A 22,165-nucleotide genomic window follows, 5' to 3' on the forward strand; every position below is an offset into this window, starting at 1 on the left:
GCAGGGACCCCCATGAAGATGAGATGGGCATCTCAGGAGGGTTTCCAAAGGAGCAGTGTTTTCAGATAAATAAATCTTTCCTGAAGTTCGGGGTTTACTTTGCACATGTGTGTGCACACACACAGGCTCACATTTCCTCTGTCCATCTCATGCTCTCTGTGCTGCCTGTCTCTCCTCAGCTGCTGCTGCTTATCTAGCCCGTTCAGACATAGACTCTCTTTCCCCTAAATCACTGGAAGTTTCTTTCCCTTTGCCTTTGGGAACACACAGGAAGCTACTCTTTCCTTTCTCTGTAGGTATTTCTAGTGCTTTTTTGTCACTGCTCACAGCCAAGGACAAAGGGATATGCAGGAAAAAAAAAAAACAGAAATTCAAAGAAAGGGAATATCCATCATTAAAAAGTCAGCTTCTGCTCTTACATAGTAGGACTTGTTGGCATGCTCTTACAGAAAAAAAAAAAAAAAAAAAAGGCCATTTAAAGACCTTTTCCCTAATTCAGGCTCTTCTGTACCAGTATAGCTTACTTACAAACTAGCACAGAATTCCCGTCAGGAAAGCCCCACAGCCTTGGGACTGGCCAGGGCTTTTCTCCACAGCCTGGATAGTTCAGACACAGGCGATATTCCTATATCACCCCATCAGCCTGTCCTCCAGCAGATATTTTGAAGCATAATACAGGTATTGGAGTCAGAGCTGCAACTTGGCAGACAGGACTATTAATGTGGGTCTGTAACTCCTATAACTCCCTAAATGGCTAACAGAAAGTATTAGGATACGGGTGCACCTGATGAAGATAGCAAGGAGCAGGTTTAAAATAAACCTGGAAAAGTGGGGGTTTGTTTACATTGGTGTGTTTTTTTACCGAAAGGGCTTTGGAGGCTGTACACAAGCTGCACTCCTGGTTCCTCAGGAGAGAACCATCAGACTTCATGGAGCTCTCTGTGACTTTGAAACACCATGACTTGTCTGTCACCATGAGAAATTGCCATCTAGGGGAGCCCTGAATTGCTGGAGCTGAGACACTGGAAGGACACGCTACAGAAACACATAAAAGAGCATCAGGGACTTACTTACCTTTTTGCTAGTGCAGTGGCTGCTCTGTAATCAAAGGGTGAGGAGAGATGTGCACTCCACATTATTTCAAATCCTATCATTACCTGCGAAAACCTCAAACTTTAAATTCAAGTGATGGTTGGTAAGTGGAAGTGGAGTTTTGACTATCTATTTTTTAAGACTTTTAACAAGATATATTCTGCTTAGGTTTTGAAATCCCTAAACACAAATAATAGCCATGTTCAATAAAATAATATATTGTATCAACATCATTATAAAAAGTTTATTAATATAGATATATGCTTCTCTTCCAAAGATCTTAGAGACAAAATGTTCTTTAATTATTTTCACTAAGAAAGTAATATATAATAGTTTGTTTATTAGACTAATAGCTTATGAAGACATTTGAGAGGGAAAAAATAGCAACAGTAACAGCAAAAAGACAATCTCTAGCTAAATTTTCATTATGAATGTACATTCTTTCTAAGTATATTTTTTGGTTCAATAAAAGTTTTTGCACTGGCTAACTTATCCATAATTCTTGTCCTCATTCTCATACTTTGGTTTGTTTAGTTATCATGTGCTTCCTATTTTCTAAAATATGATTAACGAGTGAAAAGTATTGCTTTCTTAGTCCAGCATCCATCTCTTGAACCACAAAAGTATAAAAATATTGCTGGCCAGGATCTCCGACAGATTCTACAGCTAATCAGCCTTTCCCTCCCCTGGAGGAGGGCCCAAACCAAAATCACAGCTCCAAACAGTATGGGACTTTTGGACGTCTTTGATCCAGAAGAAAACATGGCTATTTAAACTCATTTCTAATTATAACAGCCTGAATTTAAAACATGCATGTAGTGCTTATTCTGCATTACACACTGATTCCTATTGGATCAATGGCAAATTTTTTACTGTCACCAGTGGAAGCTAGGTTCAGCTCCAGAGTGGAATCAACAGAAATAATTAGGAGGAGGAAAATATATAGAACAGAAATGGACCTATGGTGATTTTTTAAAGGAAAGGCAACATTATCTGTTACTCCTTTTGTTTAATTGAAAATCTGTTCACTTTTAAAAGAATAGATGGAAATGTTTTATCCAGTCTTATCACTCACAGATCTGGAAAAAAAAAAAAAAAGGTATTTGCAAACCTTTTAATTGTTTTCTTGAAAAGTAAAAGATTTTTAATACATAGCCTGTCATTCAGATGTTAACCAACAAACACTCCTCTTTTACCCAGGTACACCTTTCCTCCTATGTCGCTATATATTTCTGTATGATCTGCCTCACTGCAGGCATATTTGCTTTCTGACTTCCTGAAGATCCCCTGGGCATTTACTTTCTCCAACAACAATACATTCAATTCAGTTAATCTTAATTTGTTAATTCTCTTCTTGAGAGATTCTCTTACCTATTGCAGCAGGCAAGTTCAGAGTTAATGTCCTATTTTTCCCCATTATCATTATACTTCTGTACAGATGCTCCAAGCATCCTGTAGCAAGCTGCATGCGTATCAGTGTGTTTATATGAATTTAATCATGTTTGCGTTGATTTTGTTATTGCCATTTAGCCTTACTGCCGTAGGGGAAGCGGAATGAGCACTGAGCTCCAGCAGAGCCTCCAACCGTACTTGCTCCGTTAAGCCCTGGATGCATTTCCAAGCAGCAGGGTTTGCACCCCCTGGCTCCAGCCCAGACCCTGGTGCCCAGCACATGAGCTCCTCACCTCATTTAATCCCCATTCTCCTCTCTGGCTTCTCAGTCTTGACATTATTCCCCAAATAAGTCGATTTTACCCATTCTTCTGAGAAGCCCACAGTGCATGTGGAAAATATTCATCATTTTCCAGTATGAAAATGTCCCAGTGCACAAGCCAAGAAATGTACATCTTGAAGCTTTAACGGATTAAATCTGTTTTGGCAGTTACTGTAAATATAAAGGAACTCCACAGAATTTATAACCACAGGGCAGTTTCACAAGCCTGCAGGTTGATATCATGTTGCCTCCCTTCAGTTCAAAATGGGTGATCCTTTCAAGCGGGATAAATTATCTGCAAAAATTCTTTAGAAAAATTAATACTATTCATAAACCACATGATAAATTTGGCACTATTTACTGCCTGCAATGCATCTTTAATGCACCTGAGTGCACACGTTCCTTCCCATAACTCCAAAAGTACAGGCTTGTAGGCTGAGAAAACTACTCCATCAGAGCAGCAAAATCTACTCAATGGGAAGAAAAACTCGAGATCCTTGCAGAGTGAATGTGGGGGAATATTTGTAACTGGCTATTGAAAAGCAGACTGCAGGGTTGGTGGCATTTCAGTAGAAAATTTCTTGTACTTGAAATTGTAAAGTCTGGTGGAATTTAGGTTTACTGAAAGCTTTTCACAGTCTGGACTTTGGGGTCAGGGAGATAATATCTGGCTAAAAATATGACTTTCATCAATCCTGTAATAAATGGCAGAAGGAAGAGGAGGTCATGCCAGGCAAATGCCACATGGAAAGTACTTGGAATTGAGTAAAATCATAACAATATCTTGCATTTTAGTAGCGAATCAGAGCTTTATATTCCTGAGTAAGGAAATAGTATCATCCCATTGGGGAAACTGGGGCTCCACAGAGTTGAGACACATCCTAATACCAGTAACTTAAAACTCAGCTCCTGTACACCTCAAACACTCAGTGCTACAGCAGGAATGCCACTGGAATACCTCCAAATCAAAGGTAGCAGGAGTGACAGAAGAATGAGGTTTAGTGCTGCTCGGACCATATTAGTGGTTGATATCCCATAAGGAAAATCCATTTTTACATATGCTGTTGCAGAAGCAATCACATCAACAGTGCATTTGAGGGAAAGTTTAAAGACTTGCAAAACATTTGCCAAATATTGCAGGATGCAGTTGTCCAAATGTATTTGCAAACTGAGGCAAATTCAAGATATCATTTTTTGGCAAATCCTAGTAATTACAATATTTTCTTTCAATGTTTTCTAAATAGACTGTTCTGAGCCTTCATTATGGAATACTGTTTTAATTTCAGCAATCGCCTGAAATTTTAATGTTTTCAGGAAAAAAAAGCAAAGAAACATGAATAAAGCATATGACATACTCAAAAATAGATTTAATTTCTTTAAAAAGTAAAAATGTGTGGGCACAGCAATCAGAAGAGCAAAGATAACAGATTTTTCAGAATTACCAAAGTCTAATTCAGTTACTTATTAAGCCCAGTCAATTGCAATATCATAATTTAGGAACCTAGTTCAGTCAGACTCAAAAGGCAGTATCTAATCATAAAGGTATGTGTACATCTAGCAGGTTTAATTGGGATTATTCATTCCTTAGTATTACACATACACTCAAAAAACTTACTTTAAAGACACTTAGAAGAAAATTATTTATAAATTAAAATTATTTTGGGGTTCTTTTGGTCATTGACAGTATTGATAAAAAACAGCTACTGATTTTAGAAAAAGGATAGATCAAGCTTCACCAATATAGTTTGGAAATACAGGTATTCTGCTCATTCCAGTATACTGATTTAAAAAAAAAATACTGCACTGTAGAAAGAGTAAAAAAAGAAAACACTGAAAAGTCAGGAACAGTGTAACTGTTCATATCAAAAGCATAATTCAAATCTGTCTCCTGGCACTTACATCTCCTTTATTAGCTTCTGTCTTTAGTTCATTCTAAATTAAATGCCAACTAATGGAGGATGGAATTGCTTTAAAATTTTCATATAGTACTTCCGGCAGTAACAAGAATTGTTGATATTCCTGTAATTTGTTAATTTATTTTAAAAAGCAGATCACTAACAGATGACTACATCCATTTCTAATTCTTCTTAAAAGGCAACACATTGAAATAACTGATTTTTTATTAACATTATTTTTTTCAAACATGCCACTGGATACTTTCCCCAGGATGACATTTCTCAGCTCATTGAAATCACTGGACTCACTCACTGCCACTCCTGAGGGGCACTTTGGTGATGAGATTTAGCAGGGTTTAGCAAAAACTCTGATTTGACATTTCTGTGGGGAAACATTACTTGATCATGAAAGGCCCACAACAAAACTGGCCGAAGGAATTAATTCGGATGCTTTGTAACTTGTGCCATTCTGCTGACATTTGGGGCATAATCCTGCTGTAACATGTTGGGAAAAGTTCCTAGAGACCATCGTTGGCAGATATCAGGAACCTTGTGAAGGAGTGAAATGGCATCTTGCTTATTTTTGCTGTCTTTCCAGATATTTTAAATTGCAGCAGAGAAATCCAGACAGGGTGGAGAATATGGAGGGGAGATCTCTGCCCCCATCTTTTTGGCCCATGCGGCCTCAGAACAGCGCTGGCATTCCTGAATCTTAATGCTCCTTTCAGGCCATGTTTTTGATTATGCTTTTTGAGTCCATCGGTGCACTGTCCATAAGAAAACCTGCTGCTCCGTGTCACACGGGTCATACCTGTTCGGGGCCAACAAGAGGGGAAATTTATCCCGGGAGGCTCCTAGCCCTCGAGCGCTGCTCCTACTTGGCTCCCTTGCCCCTGTGCTGCCCCGCGCTCCCAACTCTGATCCTGTGCAGCCTCTGGAGGTGTGGAGGTTATCGGGGGTTATCTGAGGATGCAGGTTGTTTGATGACTTCGTATCACTCCTAGTCGTTTTAAAGGAGGGTGGATTAGCCGAGAGCTGGGTCATCTGCAGTGTCATCAGACAGATCTGCCTCCCGGTGAAGCCAAGGAGTTTTATTTCCCACCTATTAGCAGCACCCTCCAAAGCATCTTATTAGTCTCACTCTTTAATTAATAGTTCGCTATTTAATGCCAATGCTGCATCTTCGCCACTTGCATATTGACTGTCTTCGGGTTGGAAACCGGGAACAGAAGAATGAAAGCAGTGAGTGTACAAGGGAGAGGAGCATGGGGGGAAATGGCCCTGCTCCCTCACTTCTCTTTCTGAGCTGATGAAATAGCTCTGTGTGCTCGGGGGAGGAGAGCTGCTATTAAAAGAAAAGGGGTCTTAAAAACCTGTTTTGACATCTTCCAAGGGCTCTGCGAGCAGCTTGGGTTGGCATTTGAGAAACAGCAGCCATACTCTTCAAGTGGTCTAATTTAGCCTCTGGATACTTTTAAAGTCACGAGAGGCGAAAGAGGAGTCCCCCTTGGAGTGAAGCACTGCAGATACCGTAACTAAATAGCCTCTAAAATAACGTTATTTCTCCTCTTTTGTGTTGGCTGGCTCAGAGGCCTGGTAGAGGTCTCTTCCCTTCAAGATAGATTTCCCAAAGAAAACACAGCATTTCTCTTTGAACTGAGGCAGGGGAGAGGATCGATATCACTATCAGTTAATCAGTAAAACTAGAGAGGCATTTCTACTGCAATTTATATGCATAAACATATAGAGAGAGGGAGGGAAAGAATAACCCTATCAGCCAGTTCTGGTTGTGCCAATTCCCGTCTTTGCCTACTGTCTCCAGCATCCTAAGAAGGGTGTTTCAGGCAGGGTTGCTGCCTGAAGGGCATAGTGCCATAGTGCCACCGGGAGCACACGCACACACGCGCACATGGACACATGCACAGTCCTCGTTAGCTGTCTAACGAGCTATGTGCAAAGGAGAGCTCTACCGCCCTGAGCTCTCCCCGGGGAACTCCTGTTGCACTGCAGCATCTCACCTCTACCCATGGTCCGAAGGCCTCTTACCATCTGGACCACCTATGAGAAAATGTTTTCTTAAAGAGGGGAAGATTAAGCAATGGGGATTTACACCTCGGTCCCCAAGGTAATTACCAGATGGCAAATGGCTTGTTTTCACTCAGTGATTCAGAGCAACTGATTCAGGCCTACCAAAGCGCGTGGATCTGGTTTCCAACCAACCTATTTGCCTTACAAGCTGCAGAGTTTGTTTCCCACCCTTCAGATAGTGATTTTAAGGTAAAGCTAACATGTAAAGCAGTACACTGGGAGCCCAGCTAGACCACTTCTCACCCCATCTCAACAGTTTGCTGACAGCTGGTGGGTCTCCCCGGGAACTCCGATCCAGCGGCTCGGCGGCAAGAGTGCAGCGGGAGGTCTACTCACCTGAGTAAGCAAAGCAAAATGAGGCCACCTCTCCTAGGGGTTAGGAAATAGAGCATAAAAGCGAAGATTGTCATCGGTCTTTCATTTTAACCTTTCTACCCTGTGAAGAAAGATGAAATTAAAACAGTTGCCTTTTGAGGAAGGAAACCTTTGCTTTTTTTTCCTTTGAAAAATGGCAATATAATGAAGTAGCGTTTGGAATGAGTATTAGCAAAGCAAGAAGTAGCAGAACAAAAATATTCAGTGGTAATTTATAGGCAATGCTTTGCTTTGTTTTCTTTAAAAAATAGAGAGAAATTTAATTAAAAAGAGTGGTCTATTTAAGGTTTTCTTATAAATATGGGTTTTCTGCCCTAAATTAATGTGACATTCAGATGTCGTCCTCCAAAATTCTGACTGCAGATTTAATGAATAACTTGGCATTCATTCTGTTTCTAAATCTTCTGCTAAATTTCTATATGCTAGCTGGAATAAACATCAGGGCTTGCTTGGTTTATTATTTTGTTTTGTTTTGTTTTTTTAATTTGTACTCAAAGAGCTCTCTGAAATAAATAACAAATGTAGGCAATCAGCAAAGGGAATGCCAAGTAGGAGTGAGTCCCTCTCCAGTTTCACTTTGCAGAGTTTCATTATGAATTAGCTATAGCAATTGCCATAACAGTTTACCCAATTGTCTTATAGCCTTTTCTTATTCACTTTCCTGTCTCATAGCTATGGAAAAATGGGATTATATTTGAGATTTCTTTCTAAACTCTACCATAAAGGACTCGGTTTGCCTTTCTGATGTATTTTGACTCTACCATCAGTTTAGATGTTTCAATTTACATCCTTTTGATTTCTAAGATTTCAACTTTTCGATCTCCATGTGTCAGAAGATTCCATCGCCCCAGCTTCTCCCCAGAAGCTTATGCTATGCTGAGAAGAAATATCTCCTGCCCAGTTGAAAACATTGGCTTTTCTTTACTGCCCACTTCAAAGCAAATCTCTATGTGGAATGATGCTTGTCAAACATCAGTAACTTCTAAAACCAGAAAATAATTGAGAAATATTTTCTCTGCTCTGCACTGACACTGAAACAAGCTTTTATTTCCACTATACAGTCAGCCCCAAACTTGTAGCAGAATAGAAGGCAAGAGTCCCCTTTAACAAGGAATTGCCAGTGGTTTGGGATGCTGGAGAGCATCCAGTAAATTGTAAGACAAAAAGGAAAGAGGCCATGTGGACCCATTTTAGCCATGCAAAAGTTAGAGATCAGATTAAACTAATTCTCTAGGTTCATTCCATAAGCAACACTTACAGAGGCCCAGAGGTTCAGTGATGGGCAACCTGGGTCCCAGTTTTGTGAAGCATTTTGGTGTGGTCTTTTTTAGCTTTGCTGAAAACATTTCTTGAGCTATAAGAGAGAGTAAGTAGGTGAAAGCTATGCAAGATAAGTAGAAAGACTGAAAAGTAACAGTTGAGCTCATGACCATTAGCAACTTCAGAAAAAAAAAAAAACAACCAAAACAGCATAAAGCACTCAGGAAAAAAAAAAAAAAAGGCAGAGAGATGAAGGATAAATGATGGCCATATAAAAGCAACTCAAAGAGCTGGCAATTATAAAGCAGAGTGTTGCGTTGTGCAGGAGCACTGTTCCTACCTCAATGTTTCTCCAGACACGGCATGGGCCTTTTCAAGTTGCCCATCCACTGATTAGGAGGTTAGATTGAGCATCTAACATGCAGAAGACCAAATTTATGAGGGACAAGTCATACCGCATATGCAGGTGTATTGGAAATTATAGATCCCATGGGCATCTTTGCTATGTGTTGCCATTTTGTACTTTCTAGTCAAACATTAAATTGGTGCAAATCAGCCTAATTGTCTTACACTATTTAAACTTTTGGGGGACTAATCTAAACATGTATTATAATATAGTGATAGTTAACCATTACAAGTTAAGTACTACTTAGTAGCACTAAGCAATGCTAATGAAATATAGATCATATGTTAGTATTGATAGAGTTCTTTATTTTTTCTGAATTACAATAGGCTGCTTAATGCCTTTGGAAATCTGGAAACAGAATTTTTTCCAGGTTTATCTGATAAACAATATCATTCAGCTTAGTTTTATTCAGTACCCCATTGCATTGTGATAAGGAAAGCCAAAAAAAAAAAAAAAAGAGCCAGACTCATGCTACATGGATTGCAACTGTCTGCTTCTTAGTCCTCAAAAGCCACCCCTATCCAAGTTAAAACAATGGGCAAGGCCTATTTTCTGGCATCGCACGTGTAGCACAACACAGCATGCTTGCATATGGCTACACTTTCTTCCCCTAAAAAAGGGACACATTCATCCAAATTGCCTATTAGAAACAGTCCCTGACCTGTGCCTGAACCATGCCAGGGCTTTGTCTGAGAGGATATTAGCTGGCATGGGCCAAAGCCATGCCAACAACATGCCAACAGTCGTACAATACAGGCTATTGTGGGACTTTGCTCACCCTGTGCCCCAGTCTTGTTTAGTTTAGTTACTAGTATAGACACAGCTAAACCAACCAGAATATAAGGCAAGGATTTTAAAACTGAAAAATTCAACTTAACTTCTGTTTATAGACTGCATTGTATGCAAGATCCTTAGAATCCCCTAGCAACAGGCATTAGCAGGGCTGACTGAAACTGAGGAACTGCAAGAGTATCTCAGGATGGTGGAGGGGAGCAGGTAGGCAGCACTAAAACTGACTGTTCTCCAGGCAGCTCCCATTTGCCCCGAATTGCATAGCCCTGAGCCCAGTGAGGAGCAAGGTGCCACAGTCCACGCTCCAGGAGTTTCACCAGCCTTGTCAGCTACGAGCCCACACAAAAGGTTGAGTTTGTGGGGAGCGGGGACGGGCAGGGGTTGGTTCTGTCCTCATTAAATGAAAACTCCCTTGCATCAGGGCCAATACTGAGCAGGCCAGTGCACAGCTGTATCTCATGTAGAAATGTGCCCAGTATTGACAGATTGACAGATGGTGCTCGGCTGGTTGCAGGCAAAAAGGTATCAGTGTGGGACAGAGCTCTGACAACAGATAGCTCCTTAATTTAGTAGACAAAGATACAAGAAGAAATGATCCTGGCAGCTGACAGAACAAGGTAAGCATTAGTAGATGTGGTACTGATAGATGATAGTGATAACGGAAAGGAGACACAAGTCCTTTCGTTTACGCACTTTTAAGGAACAGGATAAGGTGGCAGTATCTAATACACTTTTAATTGTTCCTATGCCTTTTCTCAGTGCTTGTTATTCCATACACATGTTCTTTATTTAGATATGAAAATTAAATTCCCTAAATACACTGGACCCACTAAGCAGACTGTGGAATAAACTGAGGCCCTGAAGGCAATTATTTTCATTTGGCAATGGAAGACAGCAATGTTTGCTCTGCATTTGAAGAAGAATCTCTAATGAGCAATGTGTGCTAATGGTAAACACTTCGGAGGGTTTTAAGAGCCTGGGATTACTCTCTTGCCCAAAACAAATAATCATAAACCACATTTCTTAAAAACAAAACTGATTTGATAAACAGAAAGGAGTAATTTATCAAGTGTTACACACATTCATAGTCTATTTTCCTCTGGTTCAGAATGCAGCATTTGAACGTTACCCTCTTAACTGCAAATCTCTTAGTTATCTGCTTCTGTCATATGTCTTACTGGAAAAGAAAACTTCACAAATGAGCTATCAGTGTGTTGCAAGATTATTCATTGTATTTCATCTAATGTAAGCATTGATTATCATAGACTGATTTACGGAATTATATCATCATCTGTTCTCTTTAGTAATTTTTCAACCCACAAGCCAAATGGCACAGAGGAGATGAAATTTTAAAACCATTAAATTCTTACAATACTCATAGGAATAAATAGAAAGGTGTGTTGAAACAATCTCCTCCTATAGAAAAGGCATCACTATAATCTCCAACCTTACTTAACAGCAGAGAATCTACACTCATGCTTCCTCTTGAAACACATTTCCTTAGGAAAGTGGGCAACTATGGTACCAGCCATTCATGGGTTTACTATGCAGGCTAAGATTCCCAGGCAGGTTAGGATTCACAAGTAGGTCCAGTTCAAAGGAAGAAAAATCCTCAATCTGATGGAACAATAATTCAGGGAGACAGGTACCCTGCCTGCATGAACCATCCACAAGAGTATCACTTGACTCAGTGTTGCATATAAATCAGCCATCAGGCCATCTCAGAGAGCAGCCGGTGCCTAATATTAGTGTGTCAGCTGGAATGAGCAATAGATTGAGAACTGAAGATGAGGGTGAGAGCAGAGTGAATGCAAGAGATCCATAATTTAGAGGCTCGAGTGTCTTTCTTCTTATACCATTATATGGCAGAGGCTGTGTCTCCCATCCTCCGAATACCCTCTGACTACCTGCTCATCTCTATAGAGAATTTTAGACATCAGCTCGTAGGTATTCTCTCTTTACATGGTAGATGGGAAACCGTCTGGGCAAAAATACAGAGTTGAGTGATACCTGCGAAAGAAATTAAGAGACAGAGAGAGAGAAAGAAAGGGAGGGAGGAAGGAAAAGAAGAAAGGTCCATGTTGTGTTTTGTCAACAGGTAGATGGTGGCCATTCCTGTCTCAGATGGCAGTTCAATACTCCAGGATCTTTACTTGTGGCTTAAAGAATACACTATAATGTAAGCAGTTTCTCTGTTCATGCAGAAGGTTGCTGCTTATAATTACATATAGCAATACATAAGGATGGAGAAGATCCTACACTTAATGAAAACTTTGAATAATGGTTCATCTCCACTAAATGGAGAACAGACAGTCCAGTGCTGTTGAATGCTGCTGCTTCTTGTGATCATTGGAACTTTTTGAGAATATTGGAACTAATTTTTGGAGATGCAAAAATTGCTAAAAGAGTACTGAAAAAATCATAAGATTGGTTATGAAGAATATTTACTATTGTTTTTAGATCTAAGGATAGCTTTGCTTTTCTGCTGCAAAATGGCCACAAATATCACTGCTGAGAAGAGATCATAGCAATGAACCTTTCTGAAAGTGAGGAGTTCAGACCCCGTTCCAGACTGCCATTTAACACCACTGTTTCCAGCAAGAAATACTTCATTACTGCTGTGTGGAAATCAAATGCAAGAAAGTATTTCCAGGTATTTCCAGTATTTCTCTAACTGTTGCTTACAGGAGCCATATCTTGACCATAATAGTCCAATAGAATTGAGTAGATTTTGACTTAAAACTGCTTTCTGAAATTTAAATTGCCAGGAGAAGGTCTTTTAATTTACAGAGGAAGAATCTAAACTATATATAACATACTCAAAGTACTCTGTGTACAGTGGGGAAGCTGAATCAAGCCCCAGGGGTGTTTCCTTTTGCATTGTAAAATTACAGTGCAGCATAAACCTTAATACACAATTTACAATGCAGTTTACATGACCTGAGTTTTGTTTTTATCTGAAAAATCTTTTTTTCCCCAAGAATAGGGTCATGTTCTCTAGCATCTATTAATTCTCTAGCTGAGAATATCTCAACTGCTCTTAAAATCATAATTGTCTGAATTCATATCAGCTCCTCTTGGAGATTTGGCCAATATAAATTGCACCACGTACTAGTTATCATCATTTTATATATAAAAAGGCAACTTAATGGTGCTAACAAATCTCAGGCAACTTTTGTGTTTGTTGGTTCTTCTCCCCAGATAGCTCATCCAGACCTAAACCTTACCAATACATAATACCATTCCTTAGAGTAAACATATTGCAACTCAATTTTCTTCCCCCAAGCAAGCAACCAGATGAACTGGCTTGGTGGATTATTCTATAACAGAAACACTCATAAGGGGTCTAAGATAAGCTAGCCAATGGAAATGGAGTAGTGCACTGTTTAAAATCATCTAAACATTTTCTCTTAACATGAAACATTTGCAAATGTGTAGCTCAGTGTTTGATGAAACACAGTACCCTGTTGTCTGTGGCCCAGTTCTAGCCCCTTCTTTAAATGTAATCTTTTATCAAAGTCACATGTGTTTTCAATAAATTCACATGTGGATGCAGTTACACCAGGAAAACTGATTCACAAGTACTTTAGAGGCTCCTCTATCTTTCAGACCCACCTAAAGTTTCTTTCCATTTATTTTTAATATTTTTTTAGTAAGTGTACGGAGGGAAATAATCAGTTTAGCTTGCTTACAGCACAGCCACCCCAGTCTGAATCATAAGTACAGCATTGTTCAAAGGAACAGCTGGTACCAGCTCCGAAAGTTGAAGTGTTCCCTCCAAACAAAAAGTCTGTTGAGTCTGTTAGTCATCATCTCCCGCAGGTATTGATTCAGGGCTACAGTTTTGCCTATTCCTGCCATGGCTAGAAAAATTAGTTGCAAAGTTTTCGGAAAGGAACATTTTCATGCACAAGCAAACATACAACTGTTGCTTTCTAGTCTGCTAATCTCTATGATTACTGTACCTTTCTGAAAGTTTTTAAATCACCTGCAGGGCAATCACACTTTAATAGCAATAATGAAGCATTGAAAAGTGGTTTCTGCAGCAGCTGTTTACAAAGGTAGCATTACCTGCAGGAACTTAAACTGCTTTAGCACACAACTTAACTGTAAGTCTCACACATTTCTGCCAGCTTTTTCTACCAGGAAAGACAAATTTAGTGTAGAATCTATTTAAAATATATTCTCAGGAACTGAACTCCTACCTCGCCAGACTTTCAAAGCAAACTTAATACTGCTTAATTCTTATTTCCAGAAGTCTAATTTTATTGCTCCTTCTAAGCCATGCCAGAGAGAGGAACTCTAAAAAGCATTCTAACCGCTTCTGTGTTTAGCTTGTACTTCTAAATTGAACTTCTGATGACCAAGTGGTAAACTTTGAAACTCTCTAGCAGTTTCCTAGGACATATTATTTGATGGTGAGCTTCAGAGTACAGTTTACATTTAGTTATGGTTAATGCAGGCTTTATTAGCATCAGAGCCAAGTTTGTCCCCAGATATGCCAAAGTTTCCAGGGATTCCTTTCCAGCAAGGTAGTTTGGAGAAGGCTCAGCGCTGAATACTGCGTTTTTCTGACTGATCAGTGGCCTTGACAAAACGCCCATGTGGTCTCAAACATCATGGTGATACATACAGTACCAACTGAAGAAGAAAGCCTGACTCTCCTCCCAAGGGACTGTTTCTGAAGTTTCCATCATTACTCTCACCAAGGTCAATTCTGAGTGACTCCTGCCAGAGGCCAAGGATCATCACAGCTTAAATCATACCAGCTGTGAGTACAGGGATTCGTAAGCAGCAAAATATGGATTCAGGCTTAAAAAGGTTAAGCATTCTGGGCCTGACCCAGGAAAATGCTTAAATACATGTTTACATTTTTAGTTGGGTGAAGTCAACGGGACAACACATGTCATGTCAGTTAAAGCGCATGGCTCATAAAGGCACAGTGCTTGTGGCCTAGAGGATGTAACTGTGTAGAGCAAGGCCTTGCTGCACTATTCTGCAGTATGAATCCGGGCAAGCACAGAATAGAGGCAGCATTAGGGTCAAGTGCTGGTGGTGATCCCCCCAAAATAAGATCAAGGAACACGGATGCCACTCTGCTCCCCCAGGGTTGGAGCCACAAAGGGTTGGACCTCAGCCCCACACGTTCACCAGGAGTCGTTCATCCCGAATAACAACTTCCAGGAAGGAAAAGCCTCTTTGTGCCAGTGCCCCGTTCTGCAGCCTATATCACTCTATTCTAAAAAGCAGCCCCAGGTCAACCAACACTACACAAAATTACACATTTCAGTATTTGAAGTGCATTTCTGGCACTTGGGCTCTGCTCTCAGTTTCAACATACACTGTTCACACCCGTCAATCATCTGTGGGTCAGTTCTGCACTCTAATACAGTAACATATCAGCCAAATCAGACAGTTTTGCAGGGACGCATTCGTTATTACACGTAAAGGATACAGATGTTTCAGTATACCATTGGCTCAAGAAAAGCCTAGAAATAAAAGCAAATATAACACTACTACAAGCTAGTATACCTAACAATAAGCTAGTATACGTAACAATACCATGTACAAAAAGTACGTCTCTAGACTGCTGATGTGGTTTACCCTGGGAAGTGGATGAGAAAATGATAACCTTTTAAAATATAGGCATTACTCTTAATATAGGCCTGAATTTAGTCTAGTTTGAATTGAATCTGATTTTACCTGTGTGCTTTTATGACAAAAATGAATGGGGAACTGTTTTATAAAATTAATCAGCAAGCATTTGGAATTCCTCTGGAAGACAATTTTCTGAGCACTTTAGTGAGTTTTAATCACTTGATTGTTTGATCTTTTGAAGAATGGCAGTGTCAGAATCACTCTGAATGTCTGTGTCTGTCGTTACAGGTAACCGTTTCTTCCTCTTACTCCAAGAAGCCCCCACTTTGTACAAGGGTAAAGTTTCTATGCTGTTGTACATATGATATGAAATTCAGAAGTTACAGTTTTTATTTGAAAGACTCTGCCTATTTCAAGCAAAGAACAATAAGCGAAATCCTCTTAACAGTAATTCTGACACCAGTTTGAAATCATCTTCCAAAACTTGTGCCTTCAGACACCAGCATCAGTCTCTAAATTCATCTTACTTTAAATTAAAAAGCTTTCTAACCAGTAAGGTTACTCAGTGCCATAAATCCCCACAATAAATTTACTTACAGTCAGTTTCAACTTATTAGTTATTCCAGCACAAATCCAGAATACAAATCCAGAATAGCTCCAGTGAATCACAGATTTCGCAGATGTGGATAGAGATAAAAAACTGTAGGGTCTCAGTGGAACTACTGCGGTTTCATATTGAAATAACAAAGCATGATCAGGTCTAGAGAATACAATTCCCATGGAAATCCTTATGACAAATTCAGGAGGAGTATAGGTTACACGTTAATTATAGGGTGATCAAAAAGGGTATAAGTGGTGAAGTAGTGGTAAGCAGGATCTTGGAATAATTTATCCCCTAGTGACTGCAAAAAATGGGTAATGTACGTGCTGAGGAACACACAGTAGAAACTAAAATGAAAAAGGAAGAAAACACAAGCTATTCTGCTCTCTTGGCTGAAATCCCTCTTCTTCTACAGATGAGGAGCTATTGACTTCATTACAGAGACTGAATCTTTTCTCATTCTATGCTATTCAGGAGTGATGGTGGTATATGAAGGGAAACTGATGCCTAACGGGGAAAAAAAAGGCTTCACTGTCTCAGTGTCCTGTTTCTCTCCATGTACTTGGGGCAAGCACACAGTAAGGCTTTTTGGCAGCATGTTCAGCTGCAGAAGCAACTCAATATCTGGGGAGCAAATATATATATATATATATGCACACATATGTTAAGCAAATCCTCATCAGGGACAATCCTTCCAAAATGTGGGAGAACTTGAAAATGTGACCATGCCTCCTTGTAAAGGCCGATGCGAAAGACAGAGATCTGGAAGAATGGTGTATGGTCTTGTAATTTTCTTAAGGGGAAAGCTGGGCGAACTTTCCCCCTTTCCTTCTCAGTCTTAACCATGTCTGGTTCTCTGACTTAAAATTCAGTTCAGTTCAGTACCTTCTCAAACAGGGAATATGATTTCCTCCCTTCTATATAGAATTCTCTGTTTTGCATTATCATCCAATAAATATATTATTTGCCTCTGTCCACAGCTTTGAGTTGTTGCAGTGGTTTCTTCTCCCGCCAAAAACACCACAATGTAAATTACAGGATCATACTCTGATCTCATCAAAGCGCATTGGGGAAAAGAAAAGTTAAGCAACTCTATTTCATCTGGTGCTCAGTATTTATGTGTTCCAACAAGTTACATTGTGCTAATACCCTTCTGGAATAGCACCAGTGAGGAAGAAACTGCCCAGTTAACTGAAAAGGCCAGTACTGTTCCTATAGTCAGCCTTGCAGTCATCTCTCTGCTTGACTGATCTTAGTGTACACAGACATGTTTTTGATTTGGTGACCTTCATTTTTAGCAGGAACTTCTTCTGAAGTTGGTCAAGGTAAATGACCAGAATCTGGAATGAAATCCAAGAACTGTATGCACTATTTGTGTTCAAGATTTGTAGTGAATTCAAAGCAGACTAGCAGGAAAAAAATGATAGCCTCATAACAGAATGTATTTTTACAGCTAAGTGTAGCCTGCACAAGCAAATAAAAAAAAAGTCGGAGAGTGCCAGTAGGCATTTGTTGCAGTTTGAAGGGGGAGCAGATTTAGTAAGAAATGAATCCCCTTGTGTTCCAGCTGATCCTCAGAGGTTAGAAGGACTGGAGGCGACTGGAATTATTTCTTAATAGGGATACCAAATAATGTGGTAGCCACAGGCTCAGCTCTGGCAGCACCAGATTCATGAACAGTCTGTCAGCTGTAGGTCCAATCGCCTTCAAAACAACGAATCGAGTTCACAAACAGTATTATCAACTATAGGCCCAACTCTGGCAGTATCAAATTCACAGTCTGTTGACTGCAGGTCCAAATGCCTTCAAAACAAGTAGTCGTGTTCACAAATAGTGCGATTTATTCAAATGCAACATTTACAAACCTGATTTCGGATGTGCATACAGGAAATTCTCTGCTACAGTGTCAGGTTCTTAGCTAGCTCTAATGTACAAACATACAATAATGCAATAATCACTCCTCCTAAAAGATGGGAGAGGATTCTCAGCCTCGAGGAGTCTCCTCAGGCAGCATCCCAACCCGAGGAAAGGAAAGGGGTTCGGCCCATTGACCAATCCGGAAGTTACGATAGAATCTTCCCTGTAATTTCCTCCCTCCTTAGTTCACCTTTTATATTTTTTTTACATTTAAATGGAGCTTGAGTGACTCTAGTCATGCTCACTTTTATAATTGATTGGTTTAAAAGTCCCTCAAGTCAATCAAAAAATCTAGAGAGCATGTTCAATGAGGAGTAGTCGTACCTTTGAGGTGGGTAACTCTTGGGAGGGAGGTGTGTACTGGTATTATAATGAGATTAAAATGAAGAAAAATTTGAGCAAAGTCCATCGGAAGGGACTGATCTGCCACCATTGTTGGCCAAACACCTTATCGTACTAGGCAGCTTATCAGCTGCAAGGTACCACCGGTTCGCCACCTCTGCAAGGAGTAAAACAGAGTTTGGCCATGGTGTCTCCATTCTGCTGCACTCTTCACTTACTCTTATTAGCATGTGCTAGGAGGCCAGATTGTATTCCTAAGGGAACCATGGAGGAGGAGATTCCATACATACCAACCATCCTGGAAGTGGTAATTGTCTCTCATACCAAGCAAGGCTCTGTAATGCCGTAACTTCTCTTGGGCCCTAGTTTTTCTCTATTTCCCCTTTCTTAAACAATTTTCCCACAGCATTTAAGAGCAGCATTGGTCAATCACAGACTGTGCAACTGCTCAGCCAGTTCTATTAAGATGCTCTGGGATTTGGATAACCCCCTAAATGAAGATGTGTCCTATGGCAACCTTCCTTCTTTGGGTTTGTGTTTCCACTACCATGCAGATACATGGGGCCCATGTCCAGGTGAAGCACTTCTGGCCAGGGCTCAGGCTGGGTATGAAGCAACACAGTAGTGTCAGTGCACAAACTGCTGTGTGACATCCACACCATCCATGTGCCACAACACAGGGACTCACAGGGCCCTGCAGCAAGGATCACTGTAGACGTAGGCATGGTCCTTCAGAGCTGACCTTGTCTTAAGCTCTCCTAATGAGCAACAGTTCTGTCAGCACTTCCACACTTTCTTGAATTGGCTTGGGCAAGCTGCTGACTAACATGTCTTCCTGTCTGTAGACCAACAAAAAGCAACAGATCAGACCTCAGTACCCTTCCAAGGCTTGCAAAGTTCCCTGCTCTAGTGATAGTGATAGTGAAATAAGTGATACTAGCAAGCATCAAATACTAAAATACTAAAAAATAATGTCTCTTCACCGGAGAACAGGCACCCACCATTTCACCCAACTTTTCCATGACCTATCAATGCTGGGTAGTGAATGTGAAACACCAAAATCATTAATAGAGAGGAATCTGAAATATGTGAACTGTAAGAATTATTTGAATGGCTTTCTTATTTCATCATGGGATGTATGCATGTGGCCCTGCTGACTGTTCAGAAGAACTGCTCAGGAACCAGCTGCAGTAAGAGATTCATGGGCTGCACCAGAAGTGCTGTTCTTCAGGCTTAGGAGTCAGGAGAGCTTGGGCTTAATTCCAAGGGGTCTTGGGTTTTCTCCATGGCTCGTTTTCCTCACTTCCAAATAGTCTAATTGTCAAAAGGAATATATACCTCTTTCCTAAAGTATTTTTCAAACAACTGCATAAAGAAGCCATGTGCTTTTAAAAACTAGAAAAATAGATTCTATTAAAATGAATATTTTTACTTATTATGCTCCTCACAACAAAGCTGTTAATACCACCTGGCAAAGATCAAAAGTTGGCATTGTAATATCGTCCAGAATTAGCTGTAACAATGTGAAATAATGCATTTTCTAGATAGTCCATAAAAGTGATAATCCCCCTAGACTGTAGGAAAGTTGAAAAAAAAATGTCATCCATGTCATCCTTGCACAGATTAGATGACAATGAGCAGGTGTACTGCCAGAAAACTAACAGGAAGGGTGTGTGACCTCTCTAAAAAAAAAAGTGACTCTATAGGACAGGGAATCATTGCCACTATCCCCTTTACAGTGTCACCACTTTAGCTTCTTCCCTGTGCAAGCTCTTTTCTGCTCAGCTCAACAGGGGAGTATGAGGCTCAAGTAAGAATATAAATCAGAGGTAGATCTTCTCAGCAGATGGCATATCTTGATGTTGATGTTTAAGCAGAGCTTTCGGCATTAACACGTTGAATGGTTTGGACTTGAAGCTGCAAACTGCCTAAAATTATGTCTTAGGAATTGACAAGGGGATGGAGAAACTGTGAGCAAAATGGAAACATCTGAATGTGATAATTTATTCTCTAGTCTACTAAAAAGATGCTTTGGAAAAGCCAAGTGAACAAAAGTACACCTCAGCCAACAGTGTGTAGGGTTAGCCAGAGGTATCTCGGTTGATTTGGTGGCTTATTTCTGAGAGGCCTGTTGGTATCAGGCCAACACAGAGATTTTACTGAAGCTTGATATTTATGCTCAGGTAACACTGGAATTCTCTTCCTAGCACTAGCACTGAAAACAAAGGCTACATATATTAAAAGGAGGCCAGCAAGAGTTGTTTTGCTATCTTCAGTTACATTTGATTATTTCTGGGAATCCATCTTCCTTCTTCAACCTATTACAACCCTCAAGCCATATTCCTCCTTTCTTTACTCATCAAATAGAAATTCTCTCTCCTTGGTTTGAAAGATGTCCACAGATTTGACCCATGCTATCAATCCAATCCACATGAGATCCTTCACAGACTCTGTCAATGGTTACAGCTCAGTCCTCCTCTCCAGCAAACTCTTTAGTGCAGCAATGTTCTTAGATATTTACAACTGCTAACCCTGATGGCCCTAAGGAGCATGCACTGCAGCATGCTTTTTGCATACTCTTCTGCTCTCTATAAGCAGCAATAGTTTCCAGCCAATCAATCTGTGTCTTAAACTCCATACTAGAAAACCTCTTTGATCGACCTCTTAGACTGTTCTTCTAGCCTGGAAGGTCTCTCTGGATGGCATGTGACAGCACCAACACAAATCAACCTCTTTGACTAACATCTTAATGTAGCTTCAATATATATTCAATCATAGACTCACAGGAAAATTCAGGGTAGAGGAGACCTAAGGAGGTCTGTAGGGCCATCTTCATCTCAGAGCAGGTTCTGCTGAGAGATCAAATCAGGTCAGTCAGTACTTTATCTAGTTTGCTCTTGAAAATAGCCTTCCAGATTGGAGATGGCAGAATGTCTCTATCCAGCCTCTTCCACTTAGTATAATCTTATCCTTACATCATATTGGATCTTGATTATTTCAATTTAAATATGCATGTAATCCAAGTAAATATATTCTTGATATATAATGGTTATTTGTAAGACGTCATATTACATAATGATGTTTTTGATTCAGTTTTTCCCTCAAAACTTAAGGGGTAGTTATTCTGTATGTCCATTTCAAAACTACATCAGCTGTTGCTCGCTCATTGTCTTGAGAAGCAATTAATGTACATTCACAGCTATTCTACAACTAAAATGCAATAGCAGATATGATACTTGGCATTTCAATGTCCTTCATAGTAAGAAAGACCCCCCACGCACTTAAATATATATCACATAACCAAGCATTAAATGACGGTTGCTTCTTTGGTGAAAATTGGCAGCTGTTTAACCACAAATAGAAATAAGAAGAAAAAATAGGATGAGACATGGGAAATACTGGAGGAATTTGGCTAGTCCTTCTGCAGTGATATTTCACTGTGAAGAGGCATCATCAGCATTTCTCTCAGAAAAGGTTGGCTGGGGAGAGATTTCAAATTCACATCTGTGCATTTAAATAGCAAAGTTCAGCAATCCCAGTGATGCTGCTAGGAGCTCTTAGTCTCTCAGCCTGATTCAAAAGCAGAAAGCTTGCTTCTGTTTACCTAAATCTAAATTTGATATTTCATGTGAAGCTCCTGAAATTCCAGAATTACTTTTTCCATTTTCAGTCCTGCACACCATTGTACATTGCTTTACTAAACTCAAAAGTCACTGCATACCAAAGCAAACCGTAGTGATGCATGGGAAGCTTCTTGAATTGGGGCCTGAATTGATGTCACTTGCAAAATGCTTTAGAGTATCTTCCTTGTTCAAGAGTGTTGAAAAACAGAGCTCTGCATCATCTCATACACACAGCCCTTGGAGAAAGCCAGAACTAGTATTTTTTCAGTCTGGTAATGGTTAGAAGTAAGGATTGCTCTTTCTCCATCTCAACTGCATGTTCAGATGCTTGCCTTGTAAACATAACTTCCAAATACTTGCTACACTATCTGTCTCCACCTTTGCTAAGGAAAACTAATAGGGATGCCGTATTTGCTAAACAAGCCTCACGCTCTATCTTATCTCTATGGTGTGTTTGAATGG

This window comes from Tinamus guttatus, unplaced genomic scaffold (assembly GCF_059628265.1).
Source record: "Tinamus guttatus ecotype Peru unplaced genomic scaffold, ASM5962826v1 Tinamus_guttatus_pri_ptg000492l, whole genome shotgun sequence".
NCBI lineage: Eukaryota > Metazoa > Chordata > Aves > Tinamiformes > Tinamidae > Tinamus > Tinamus guttatus.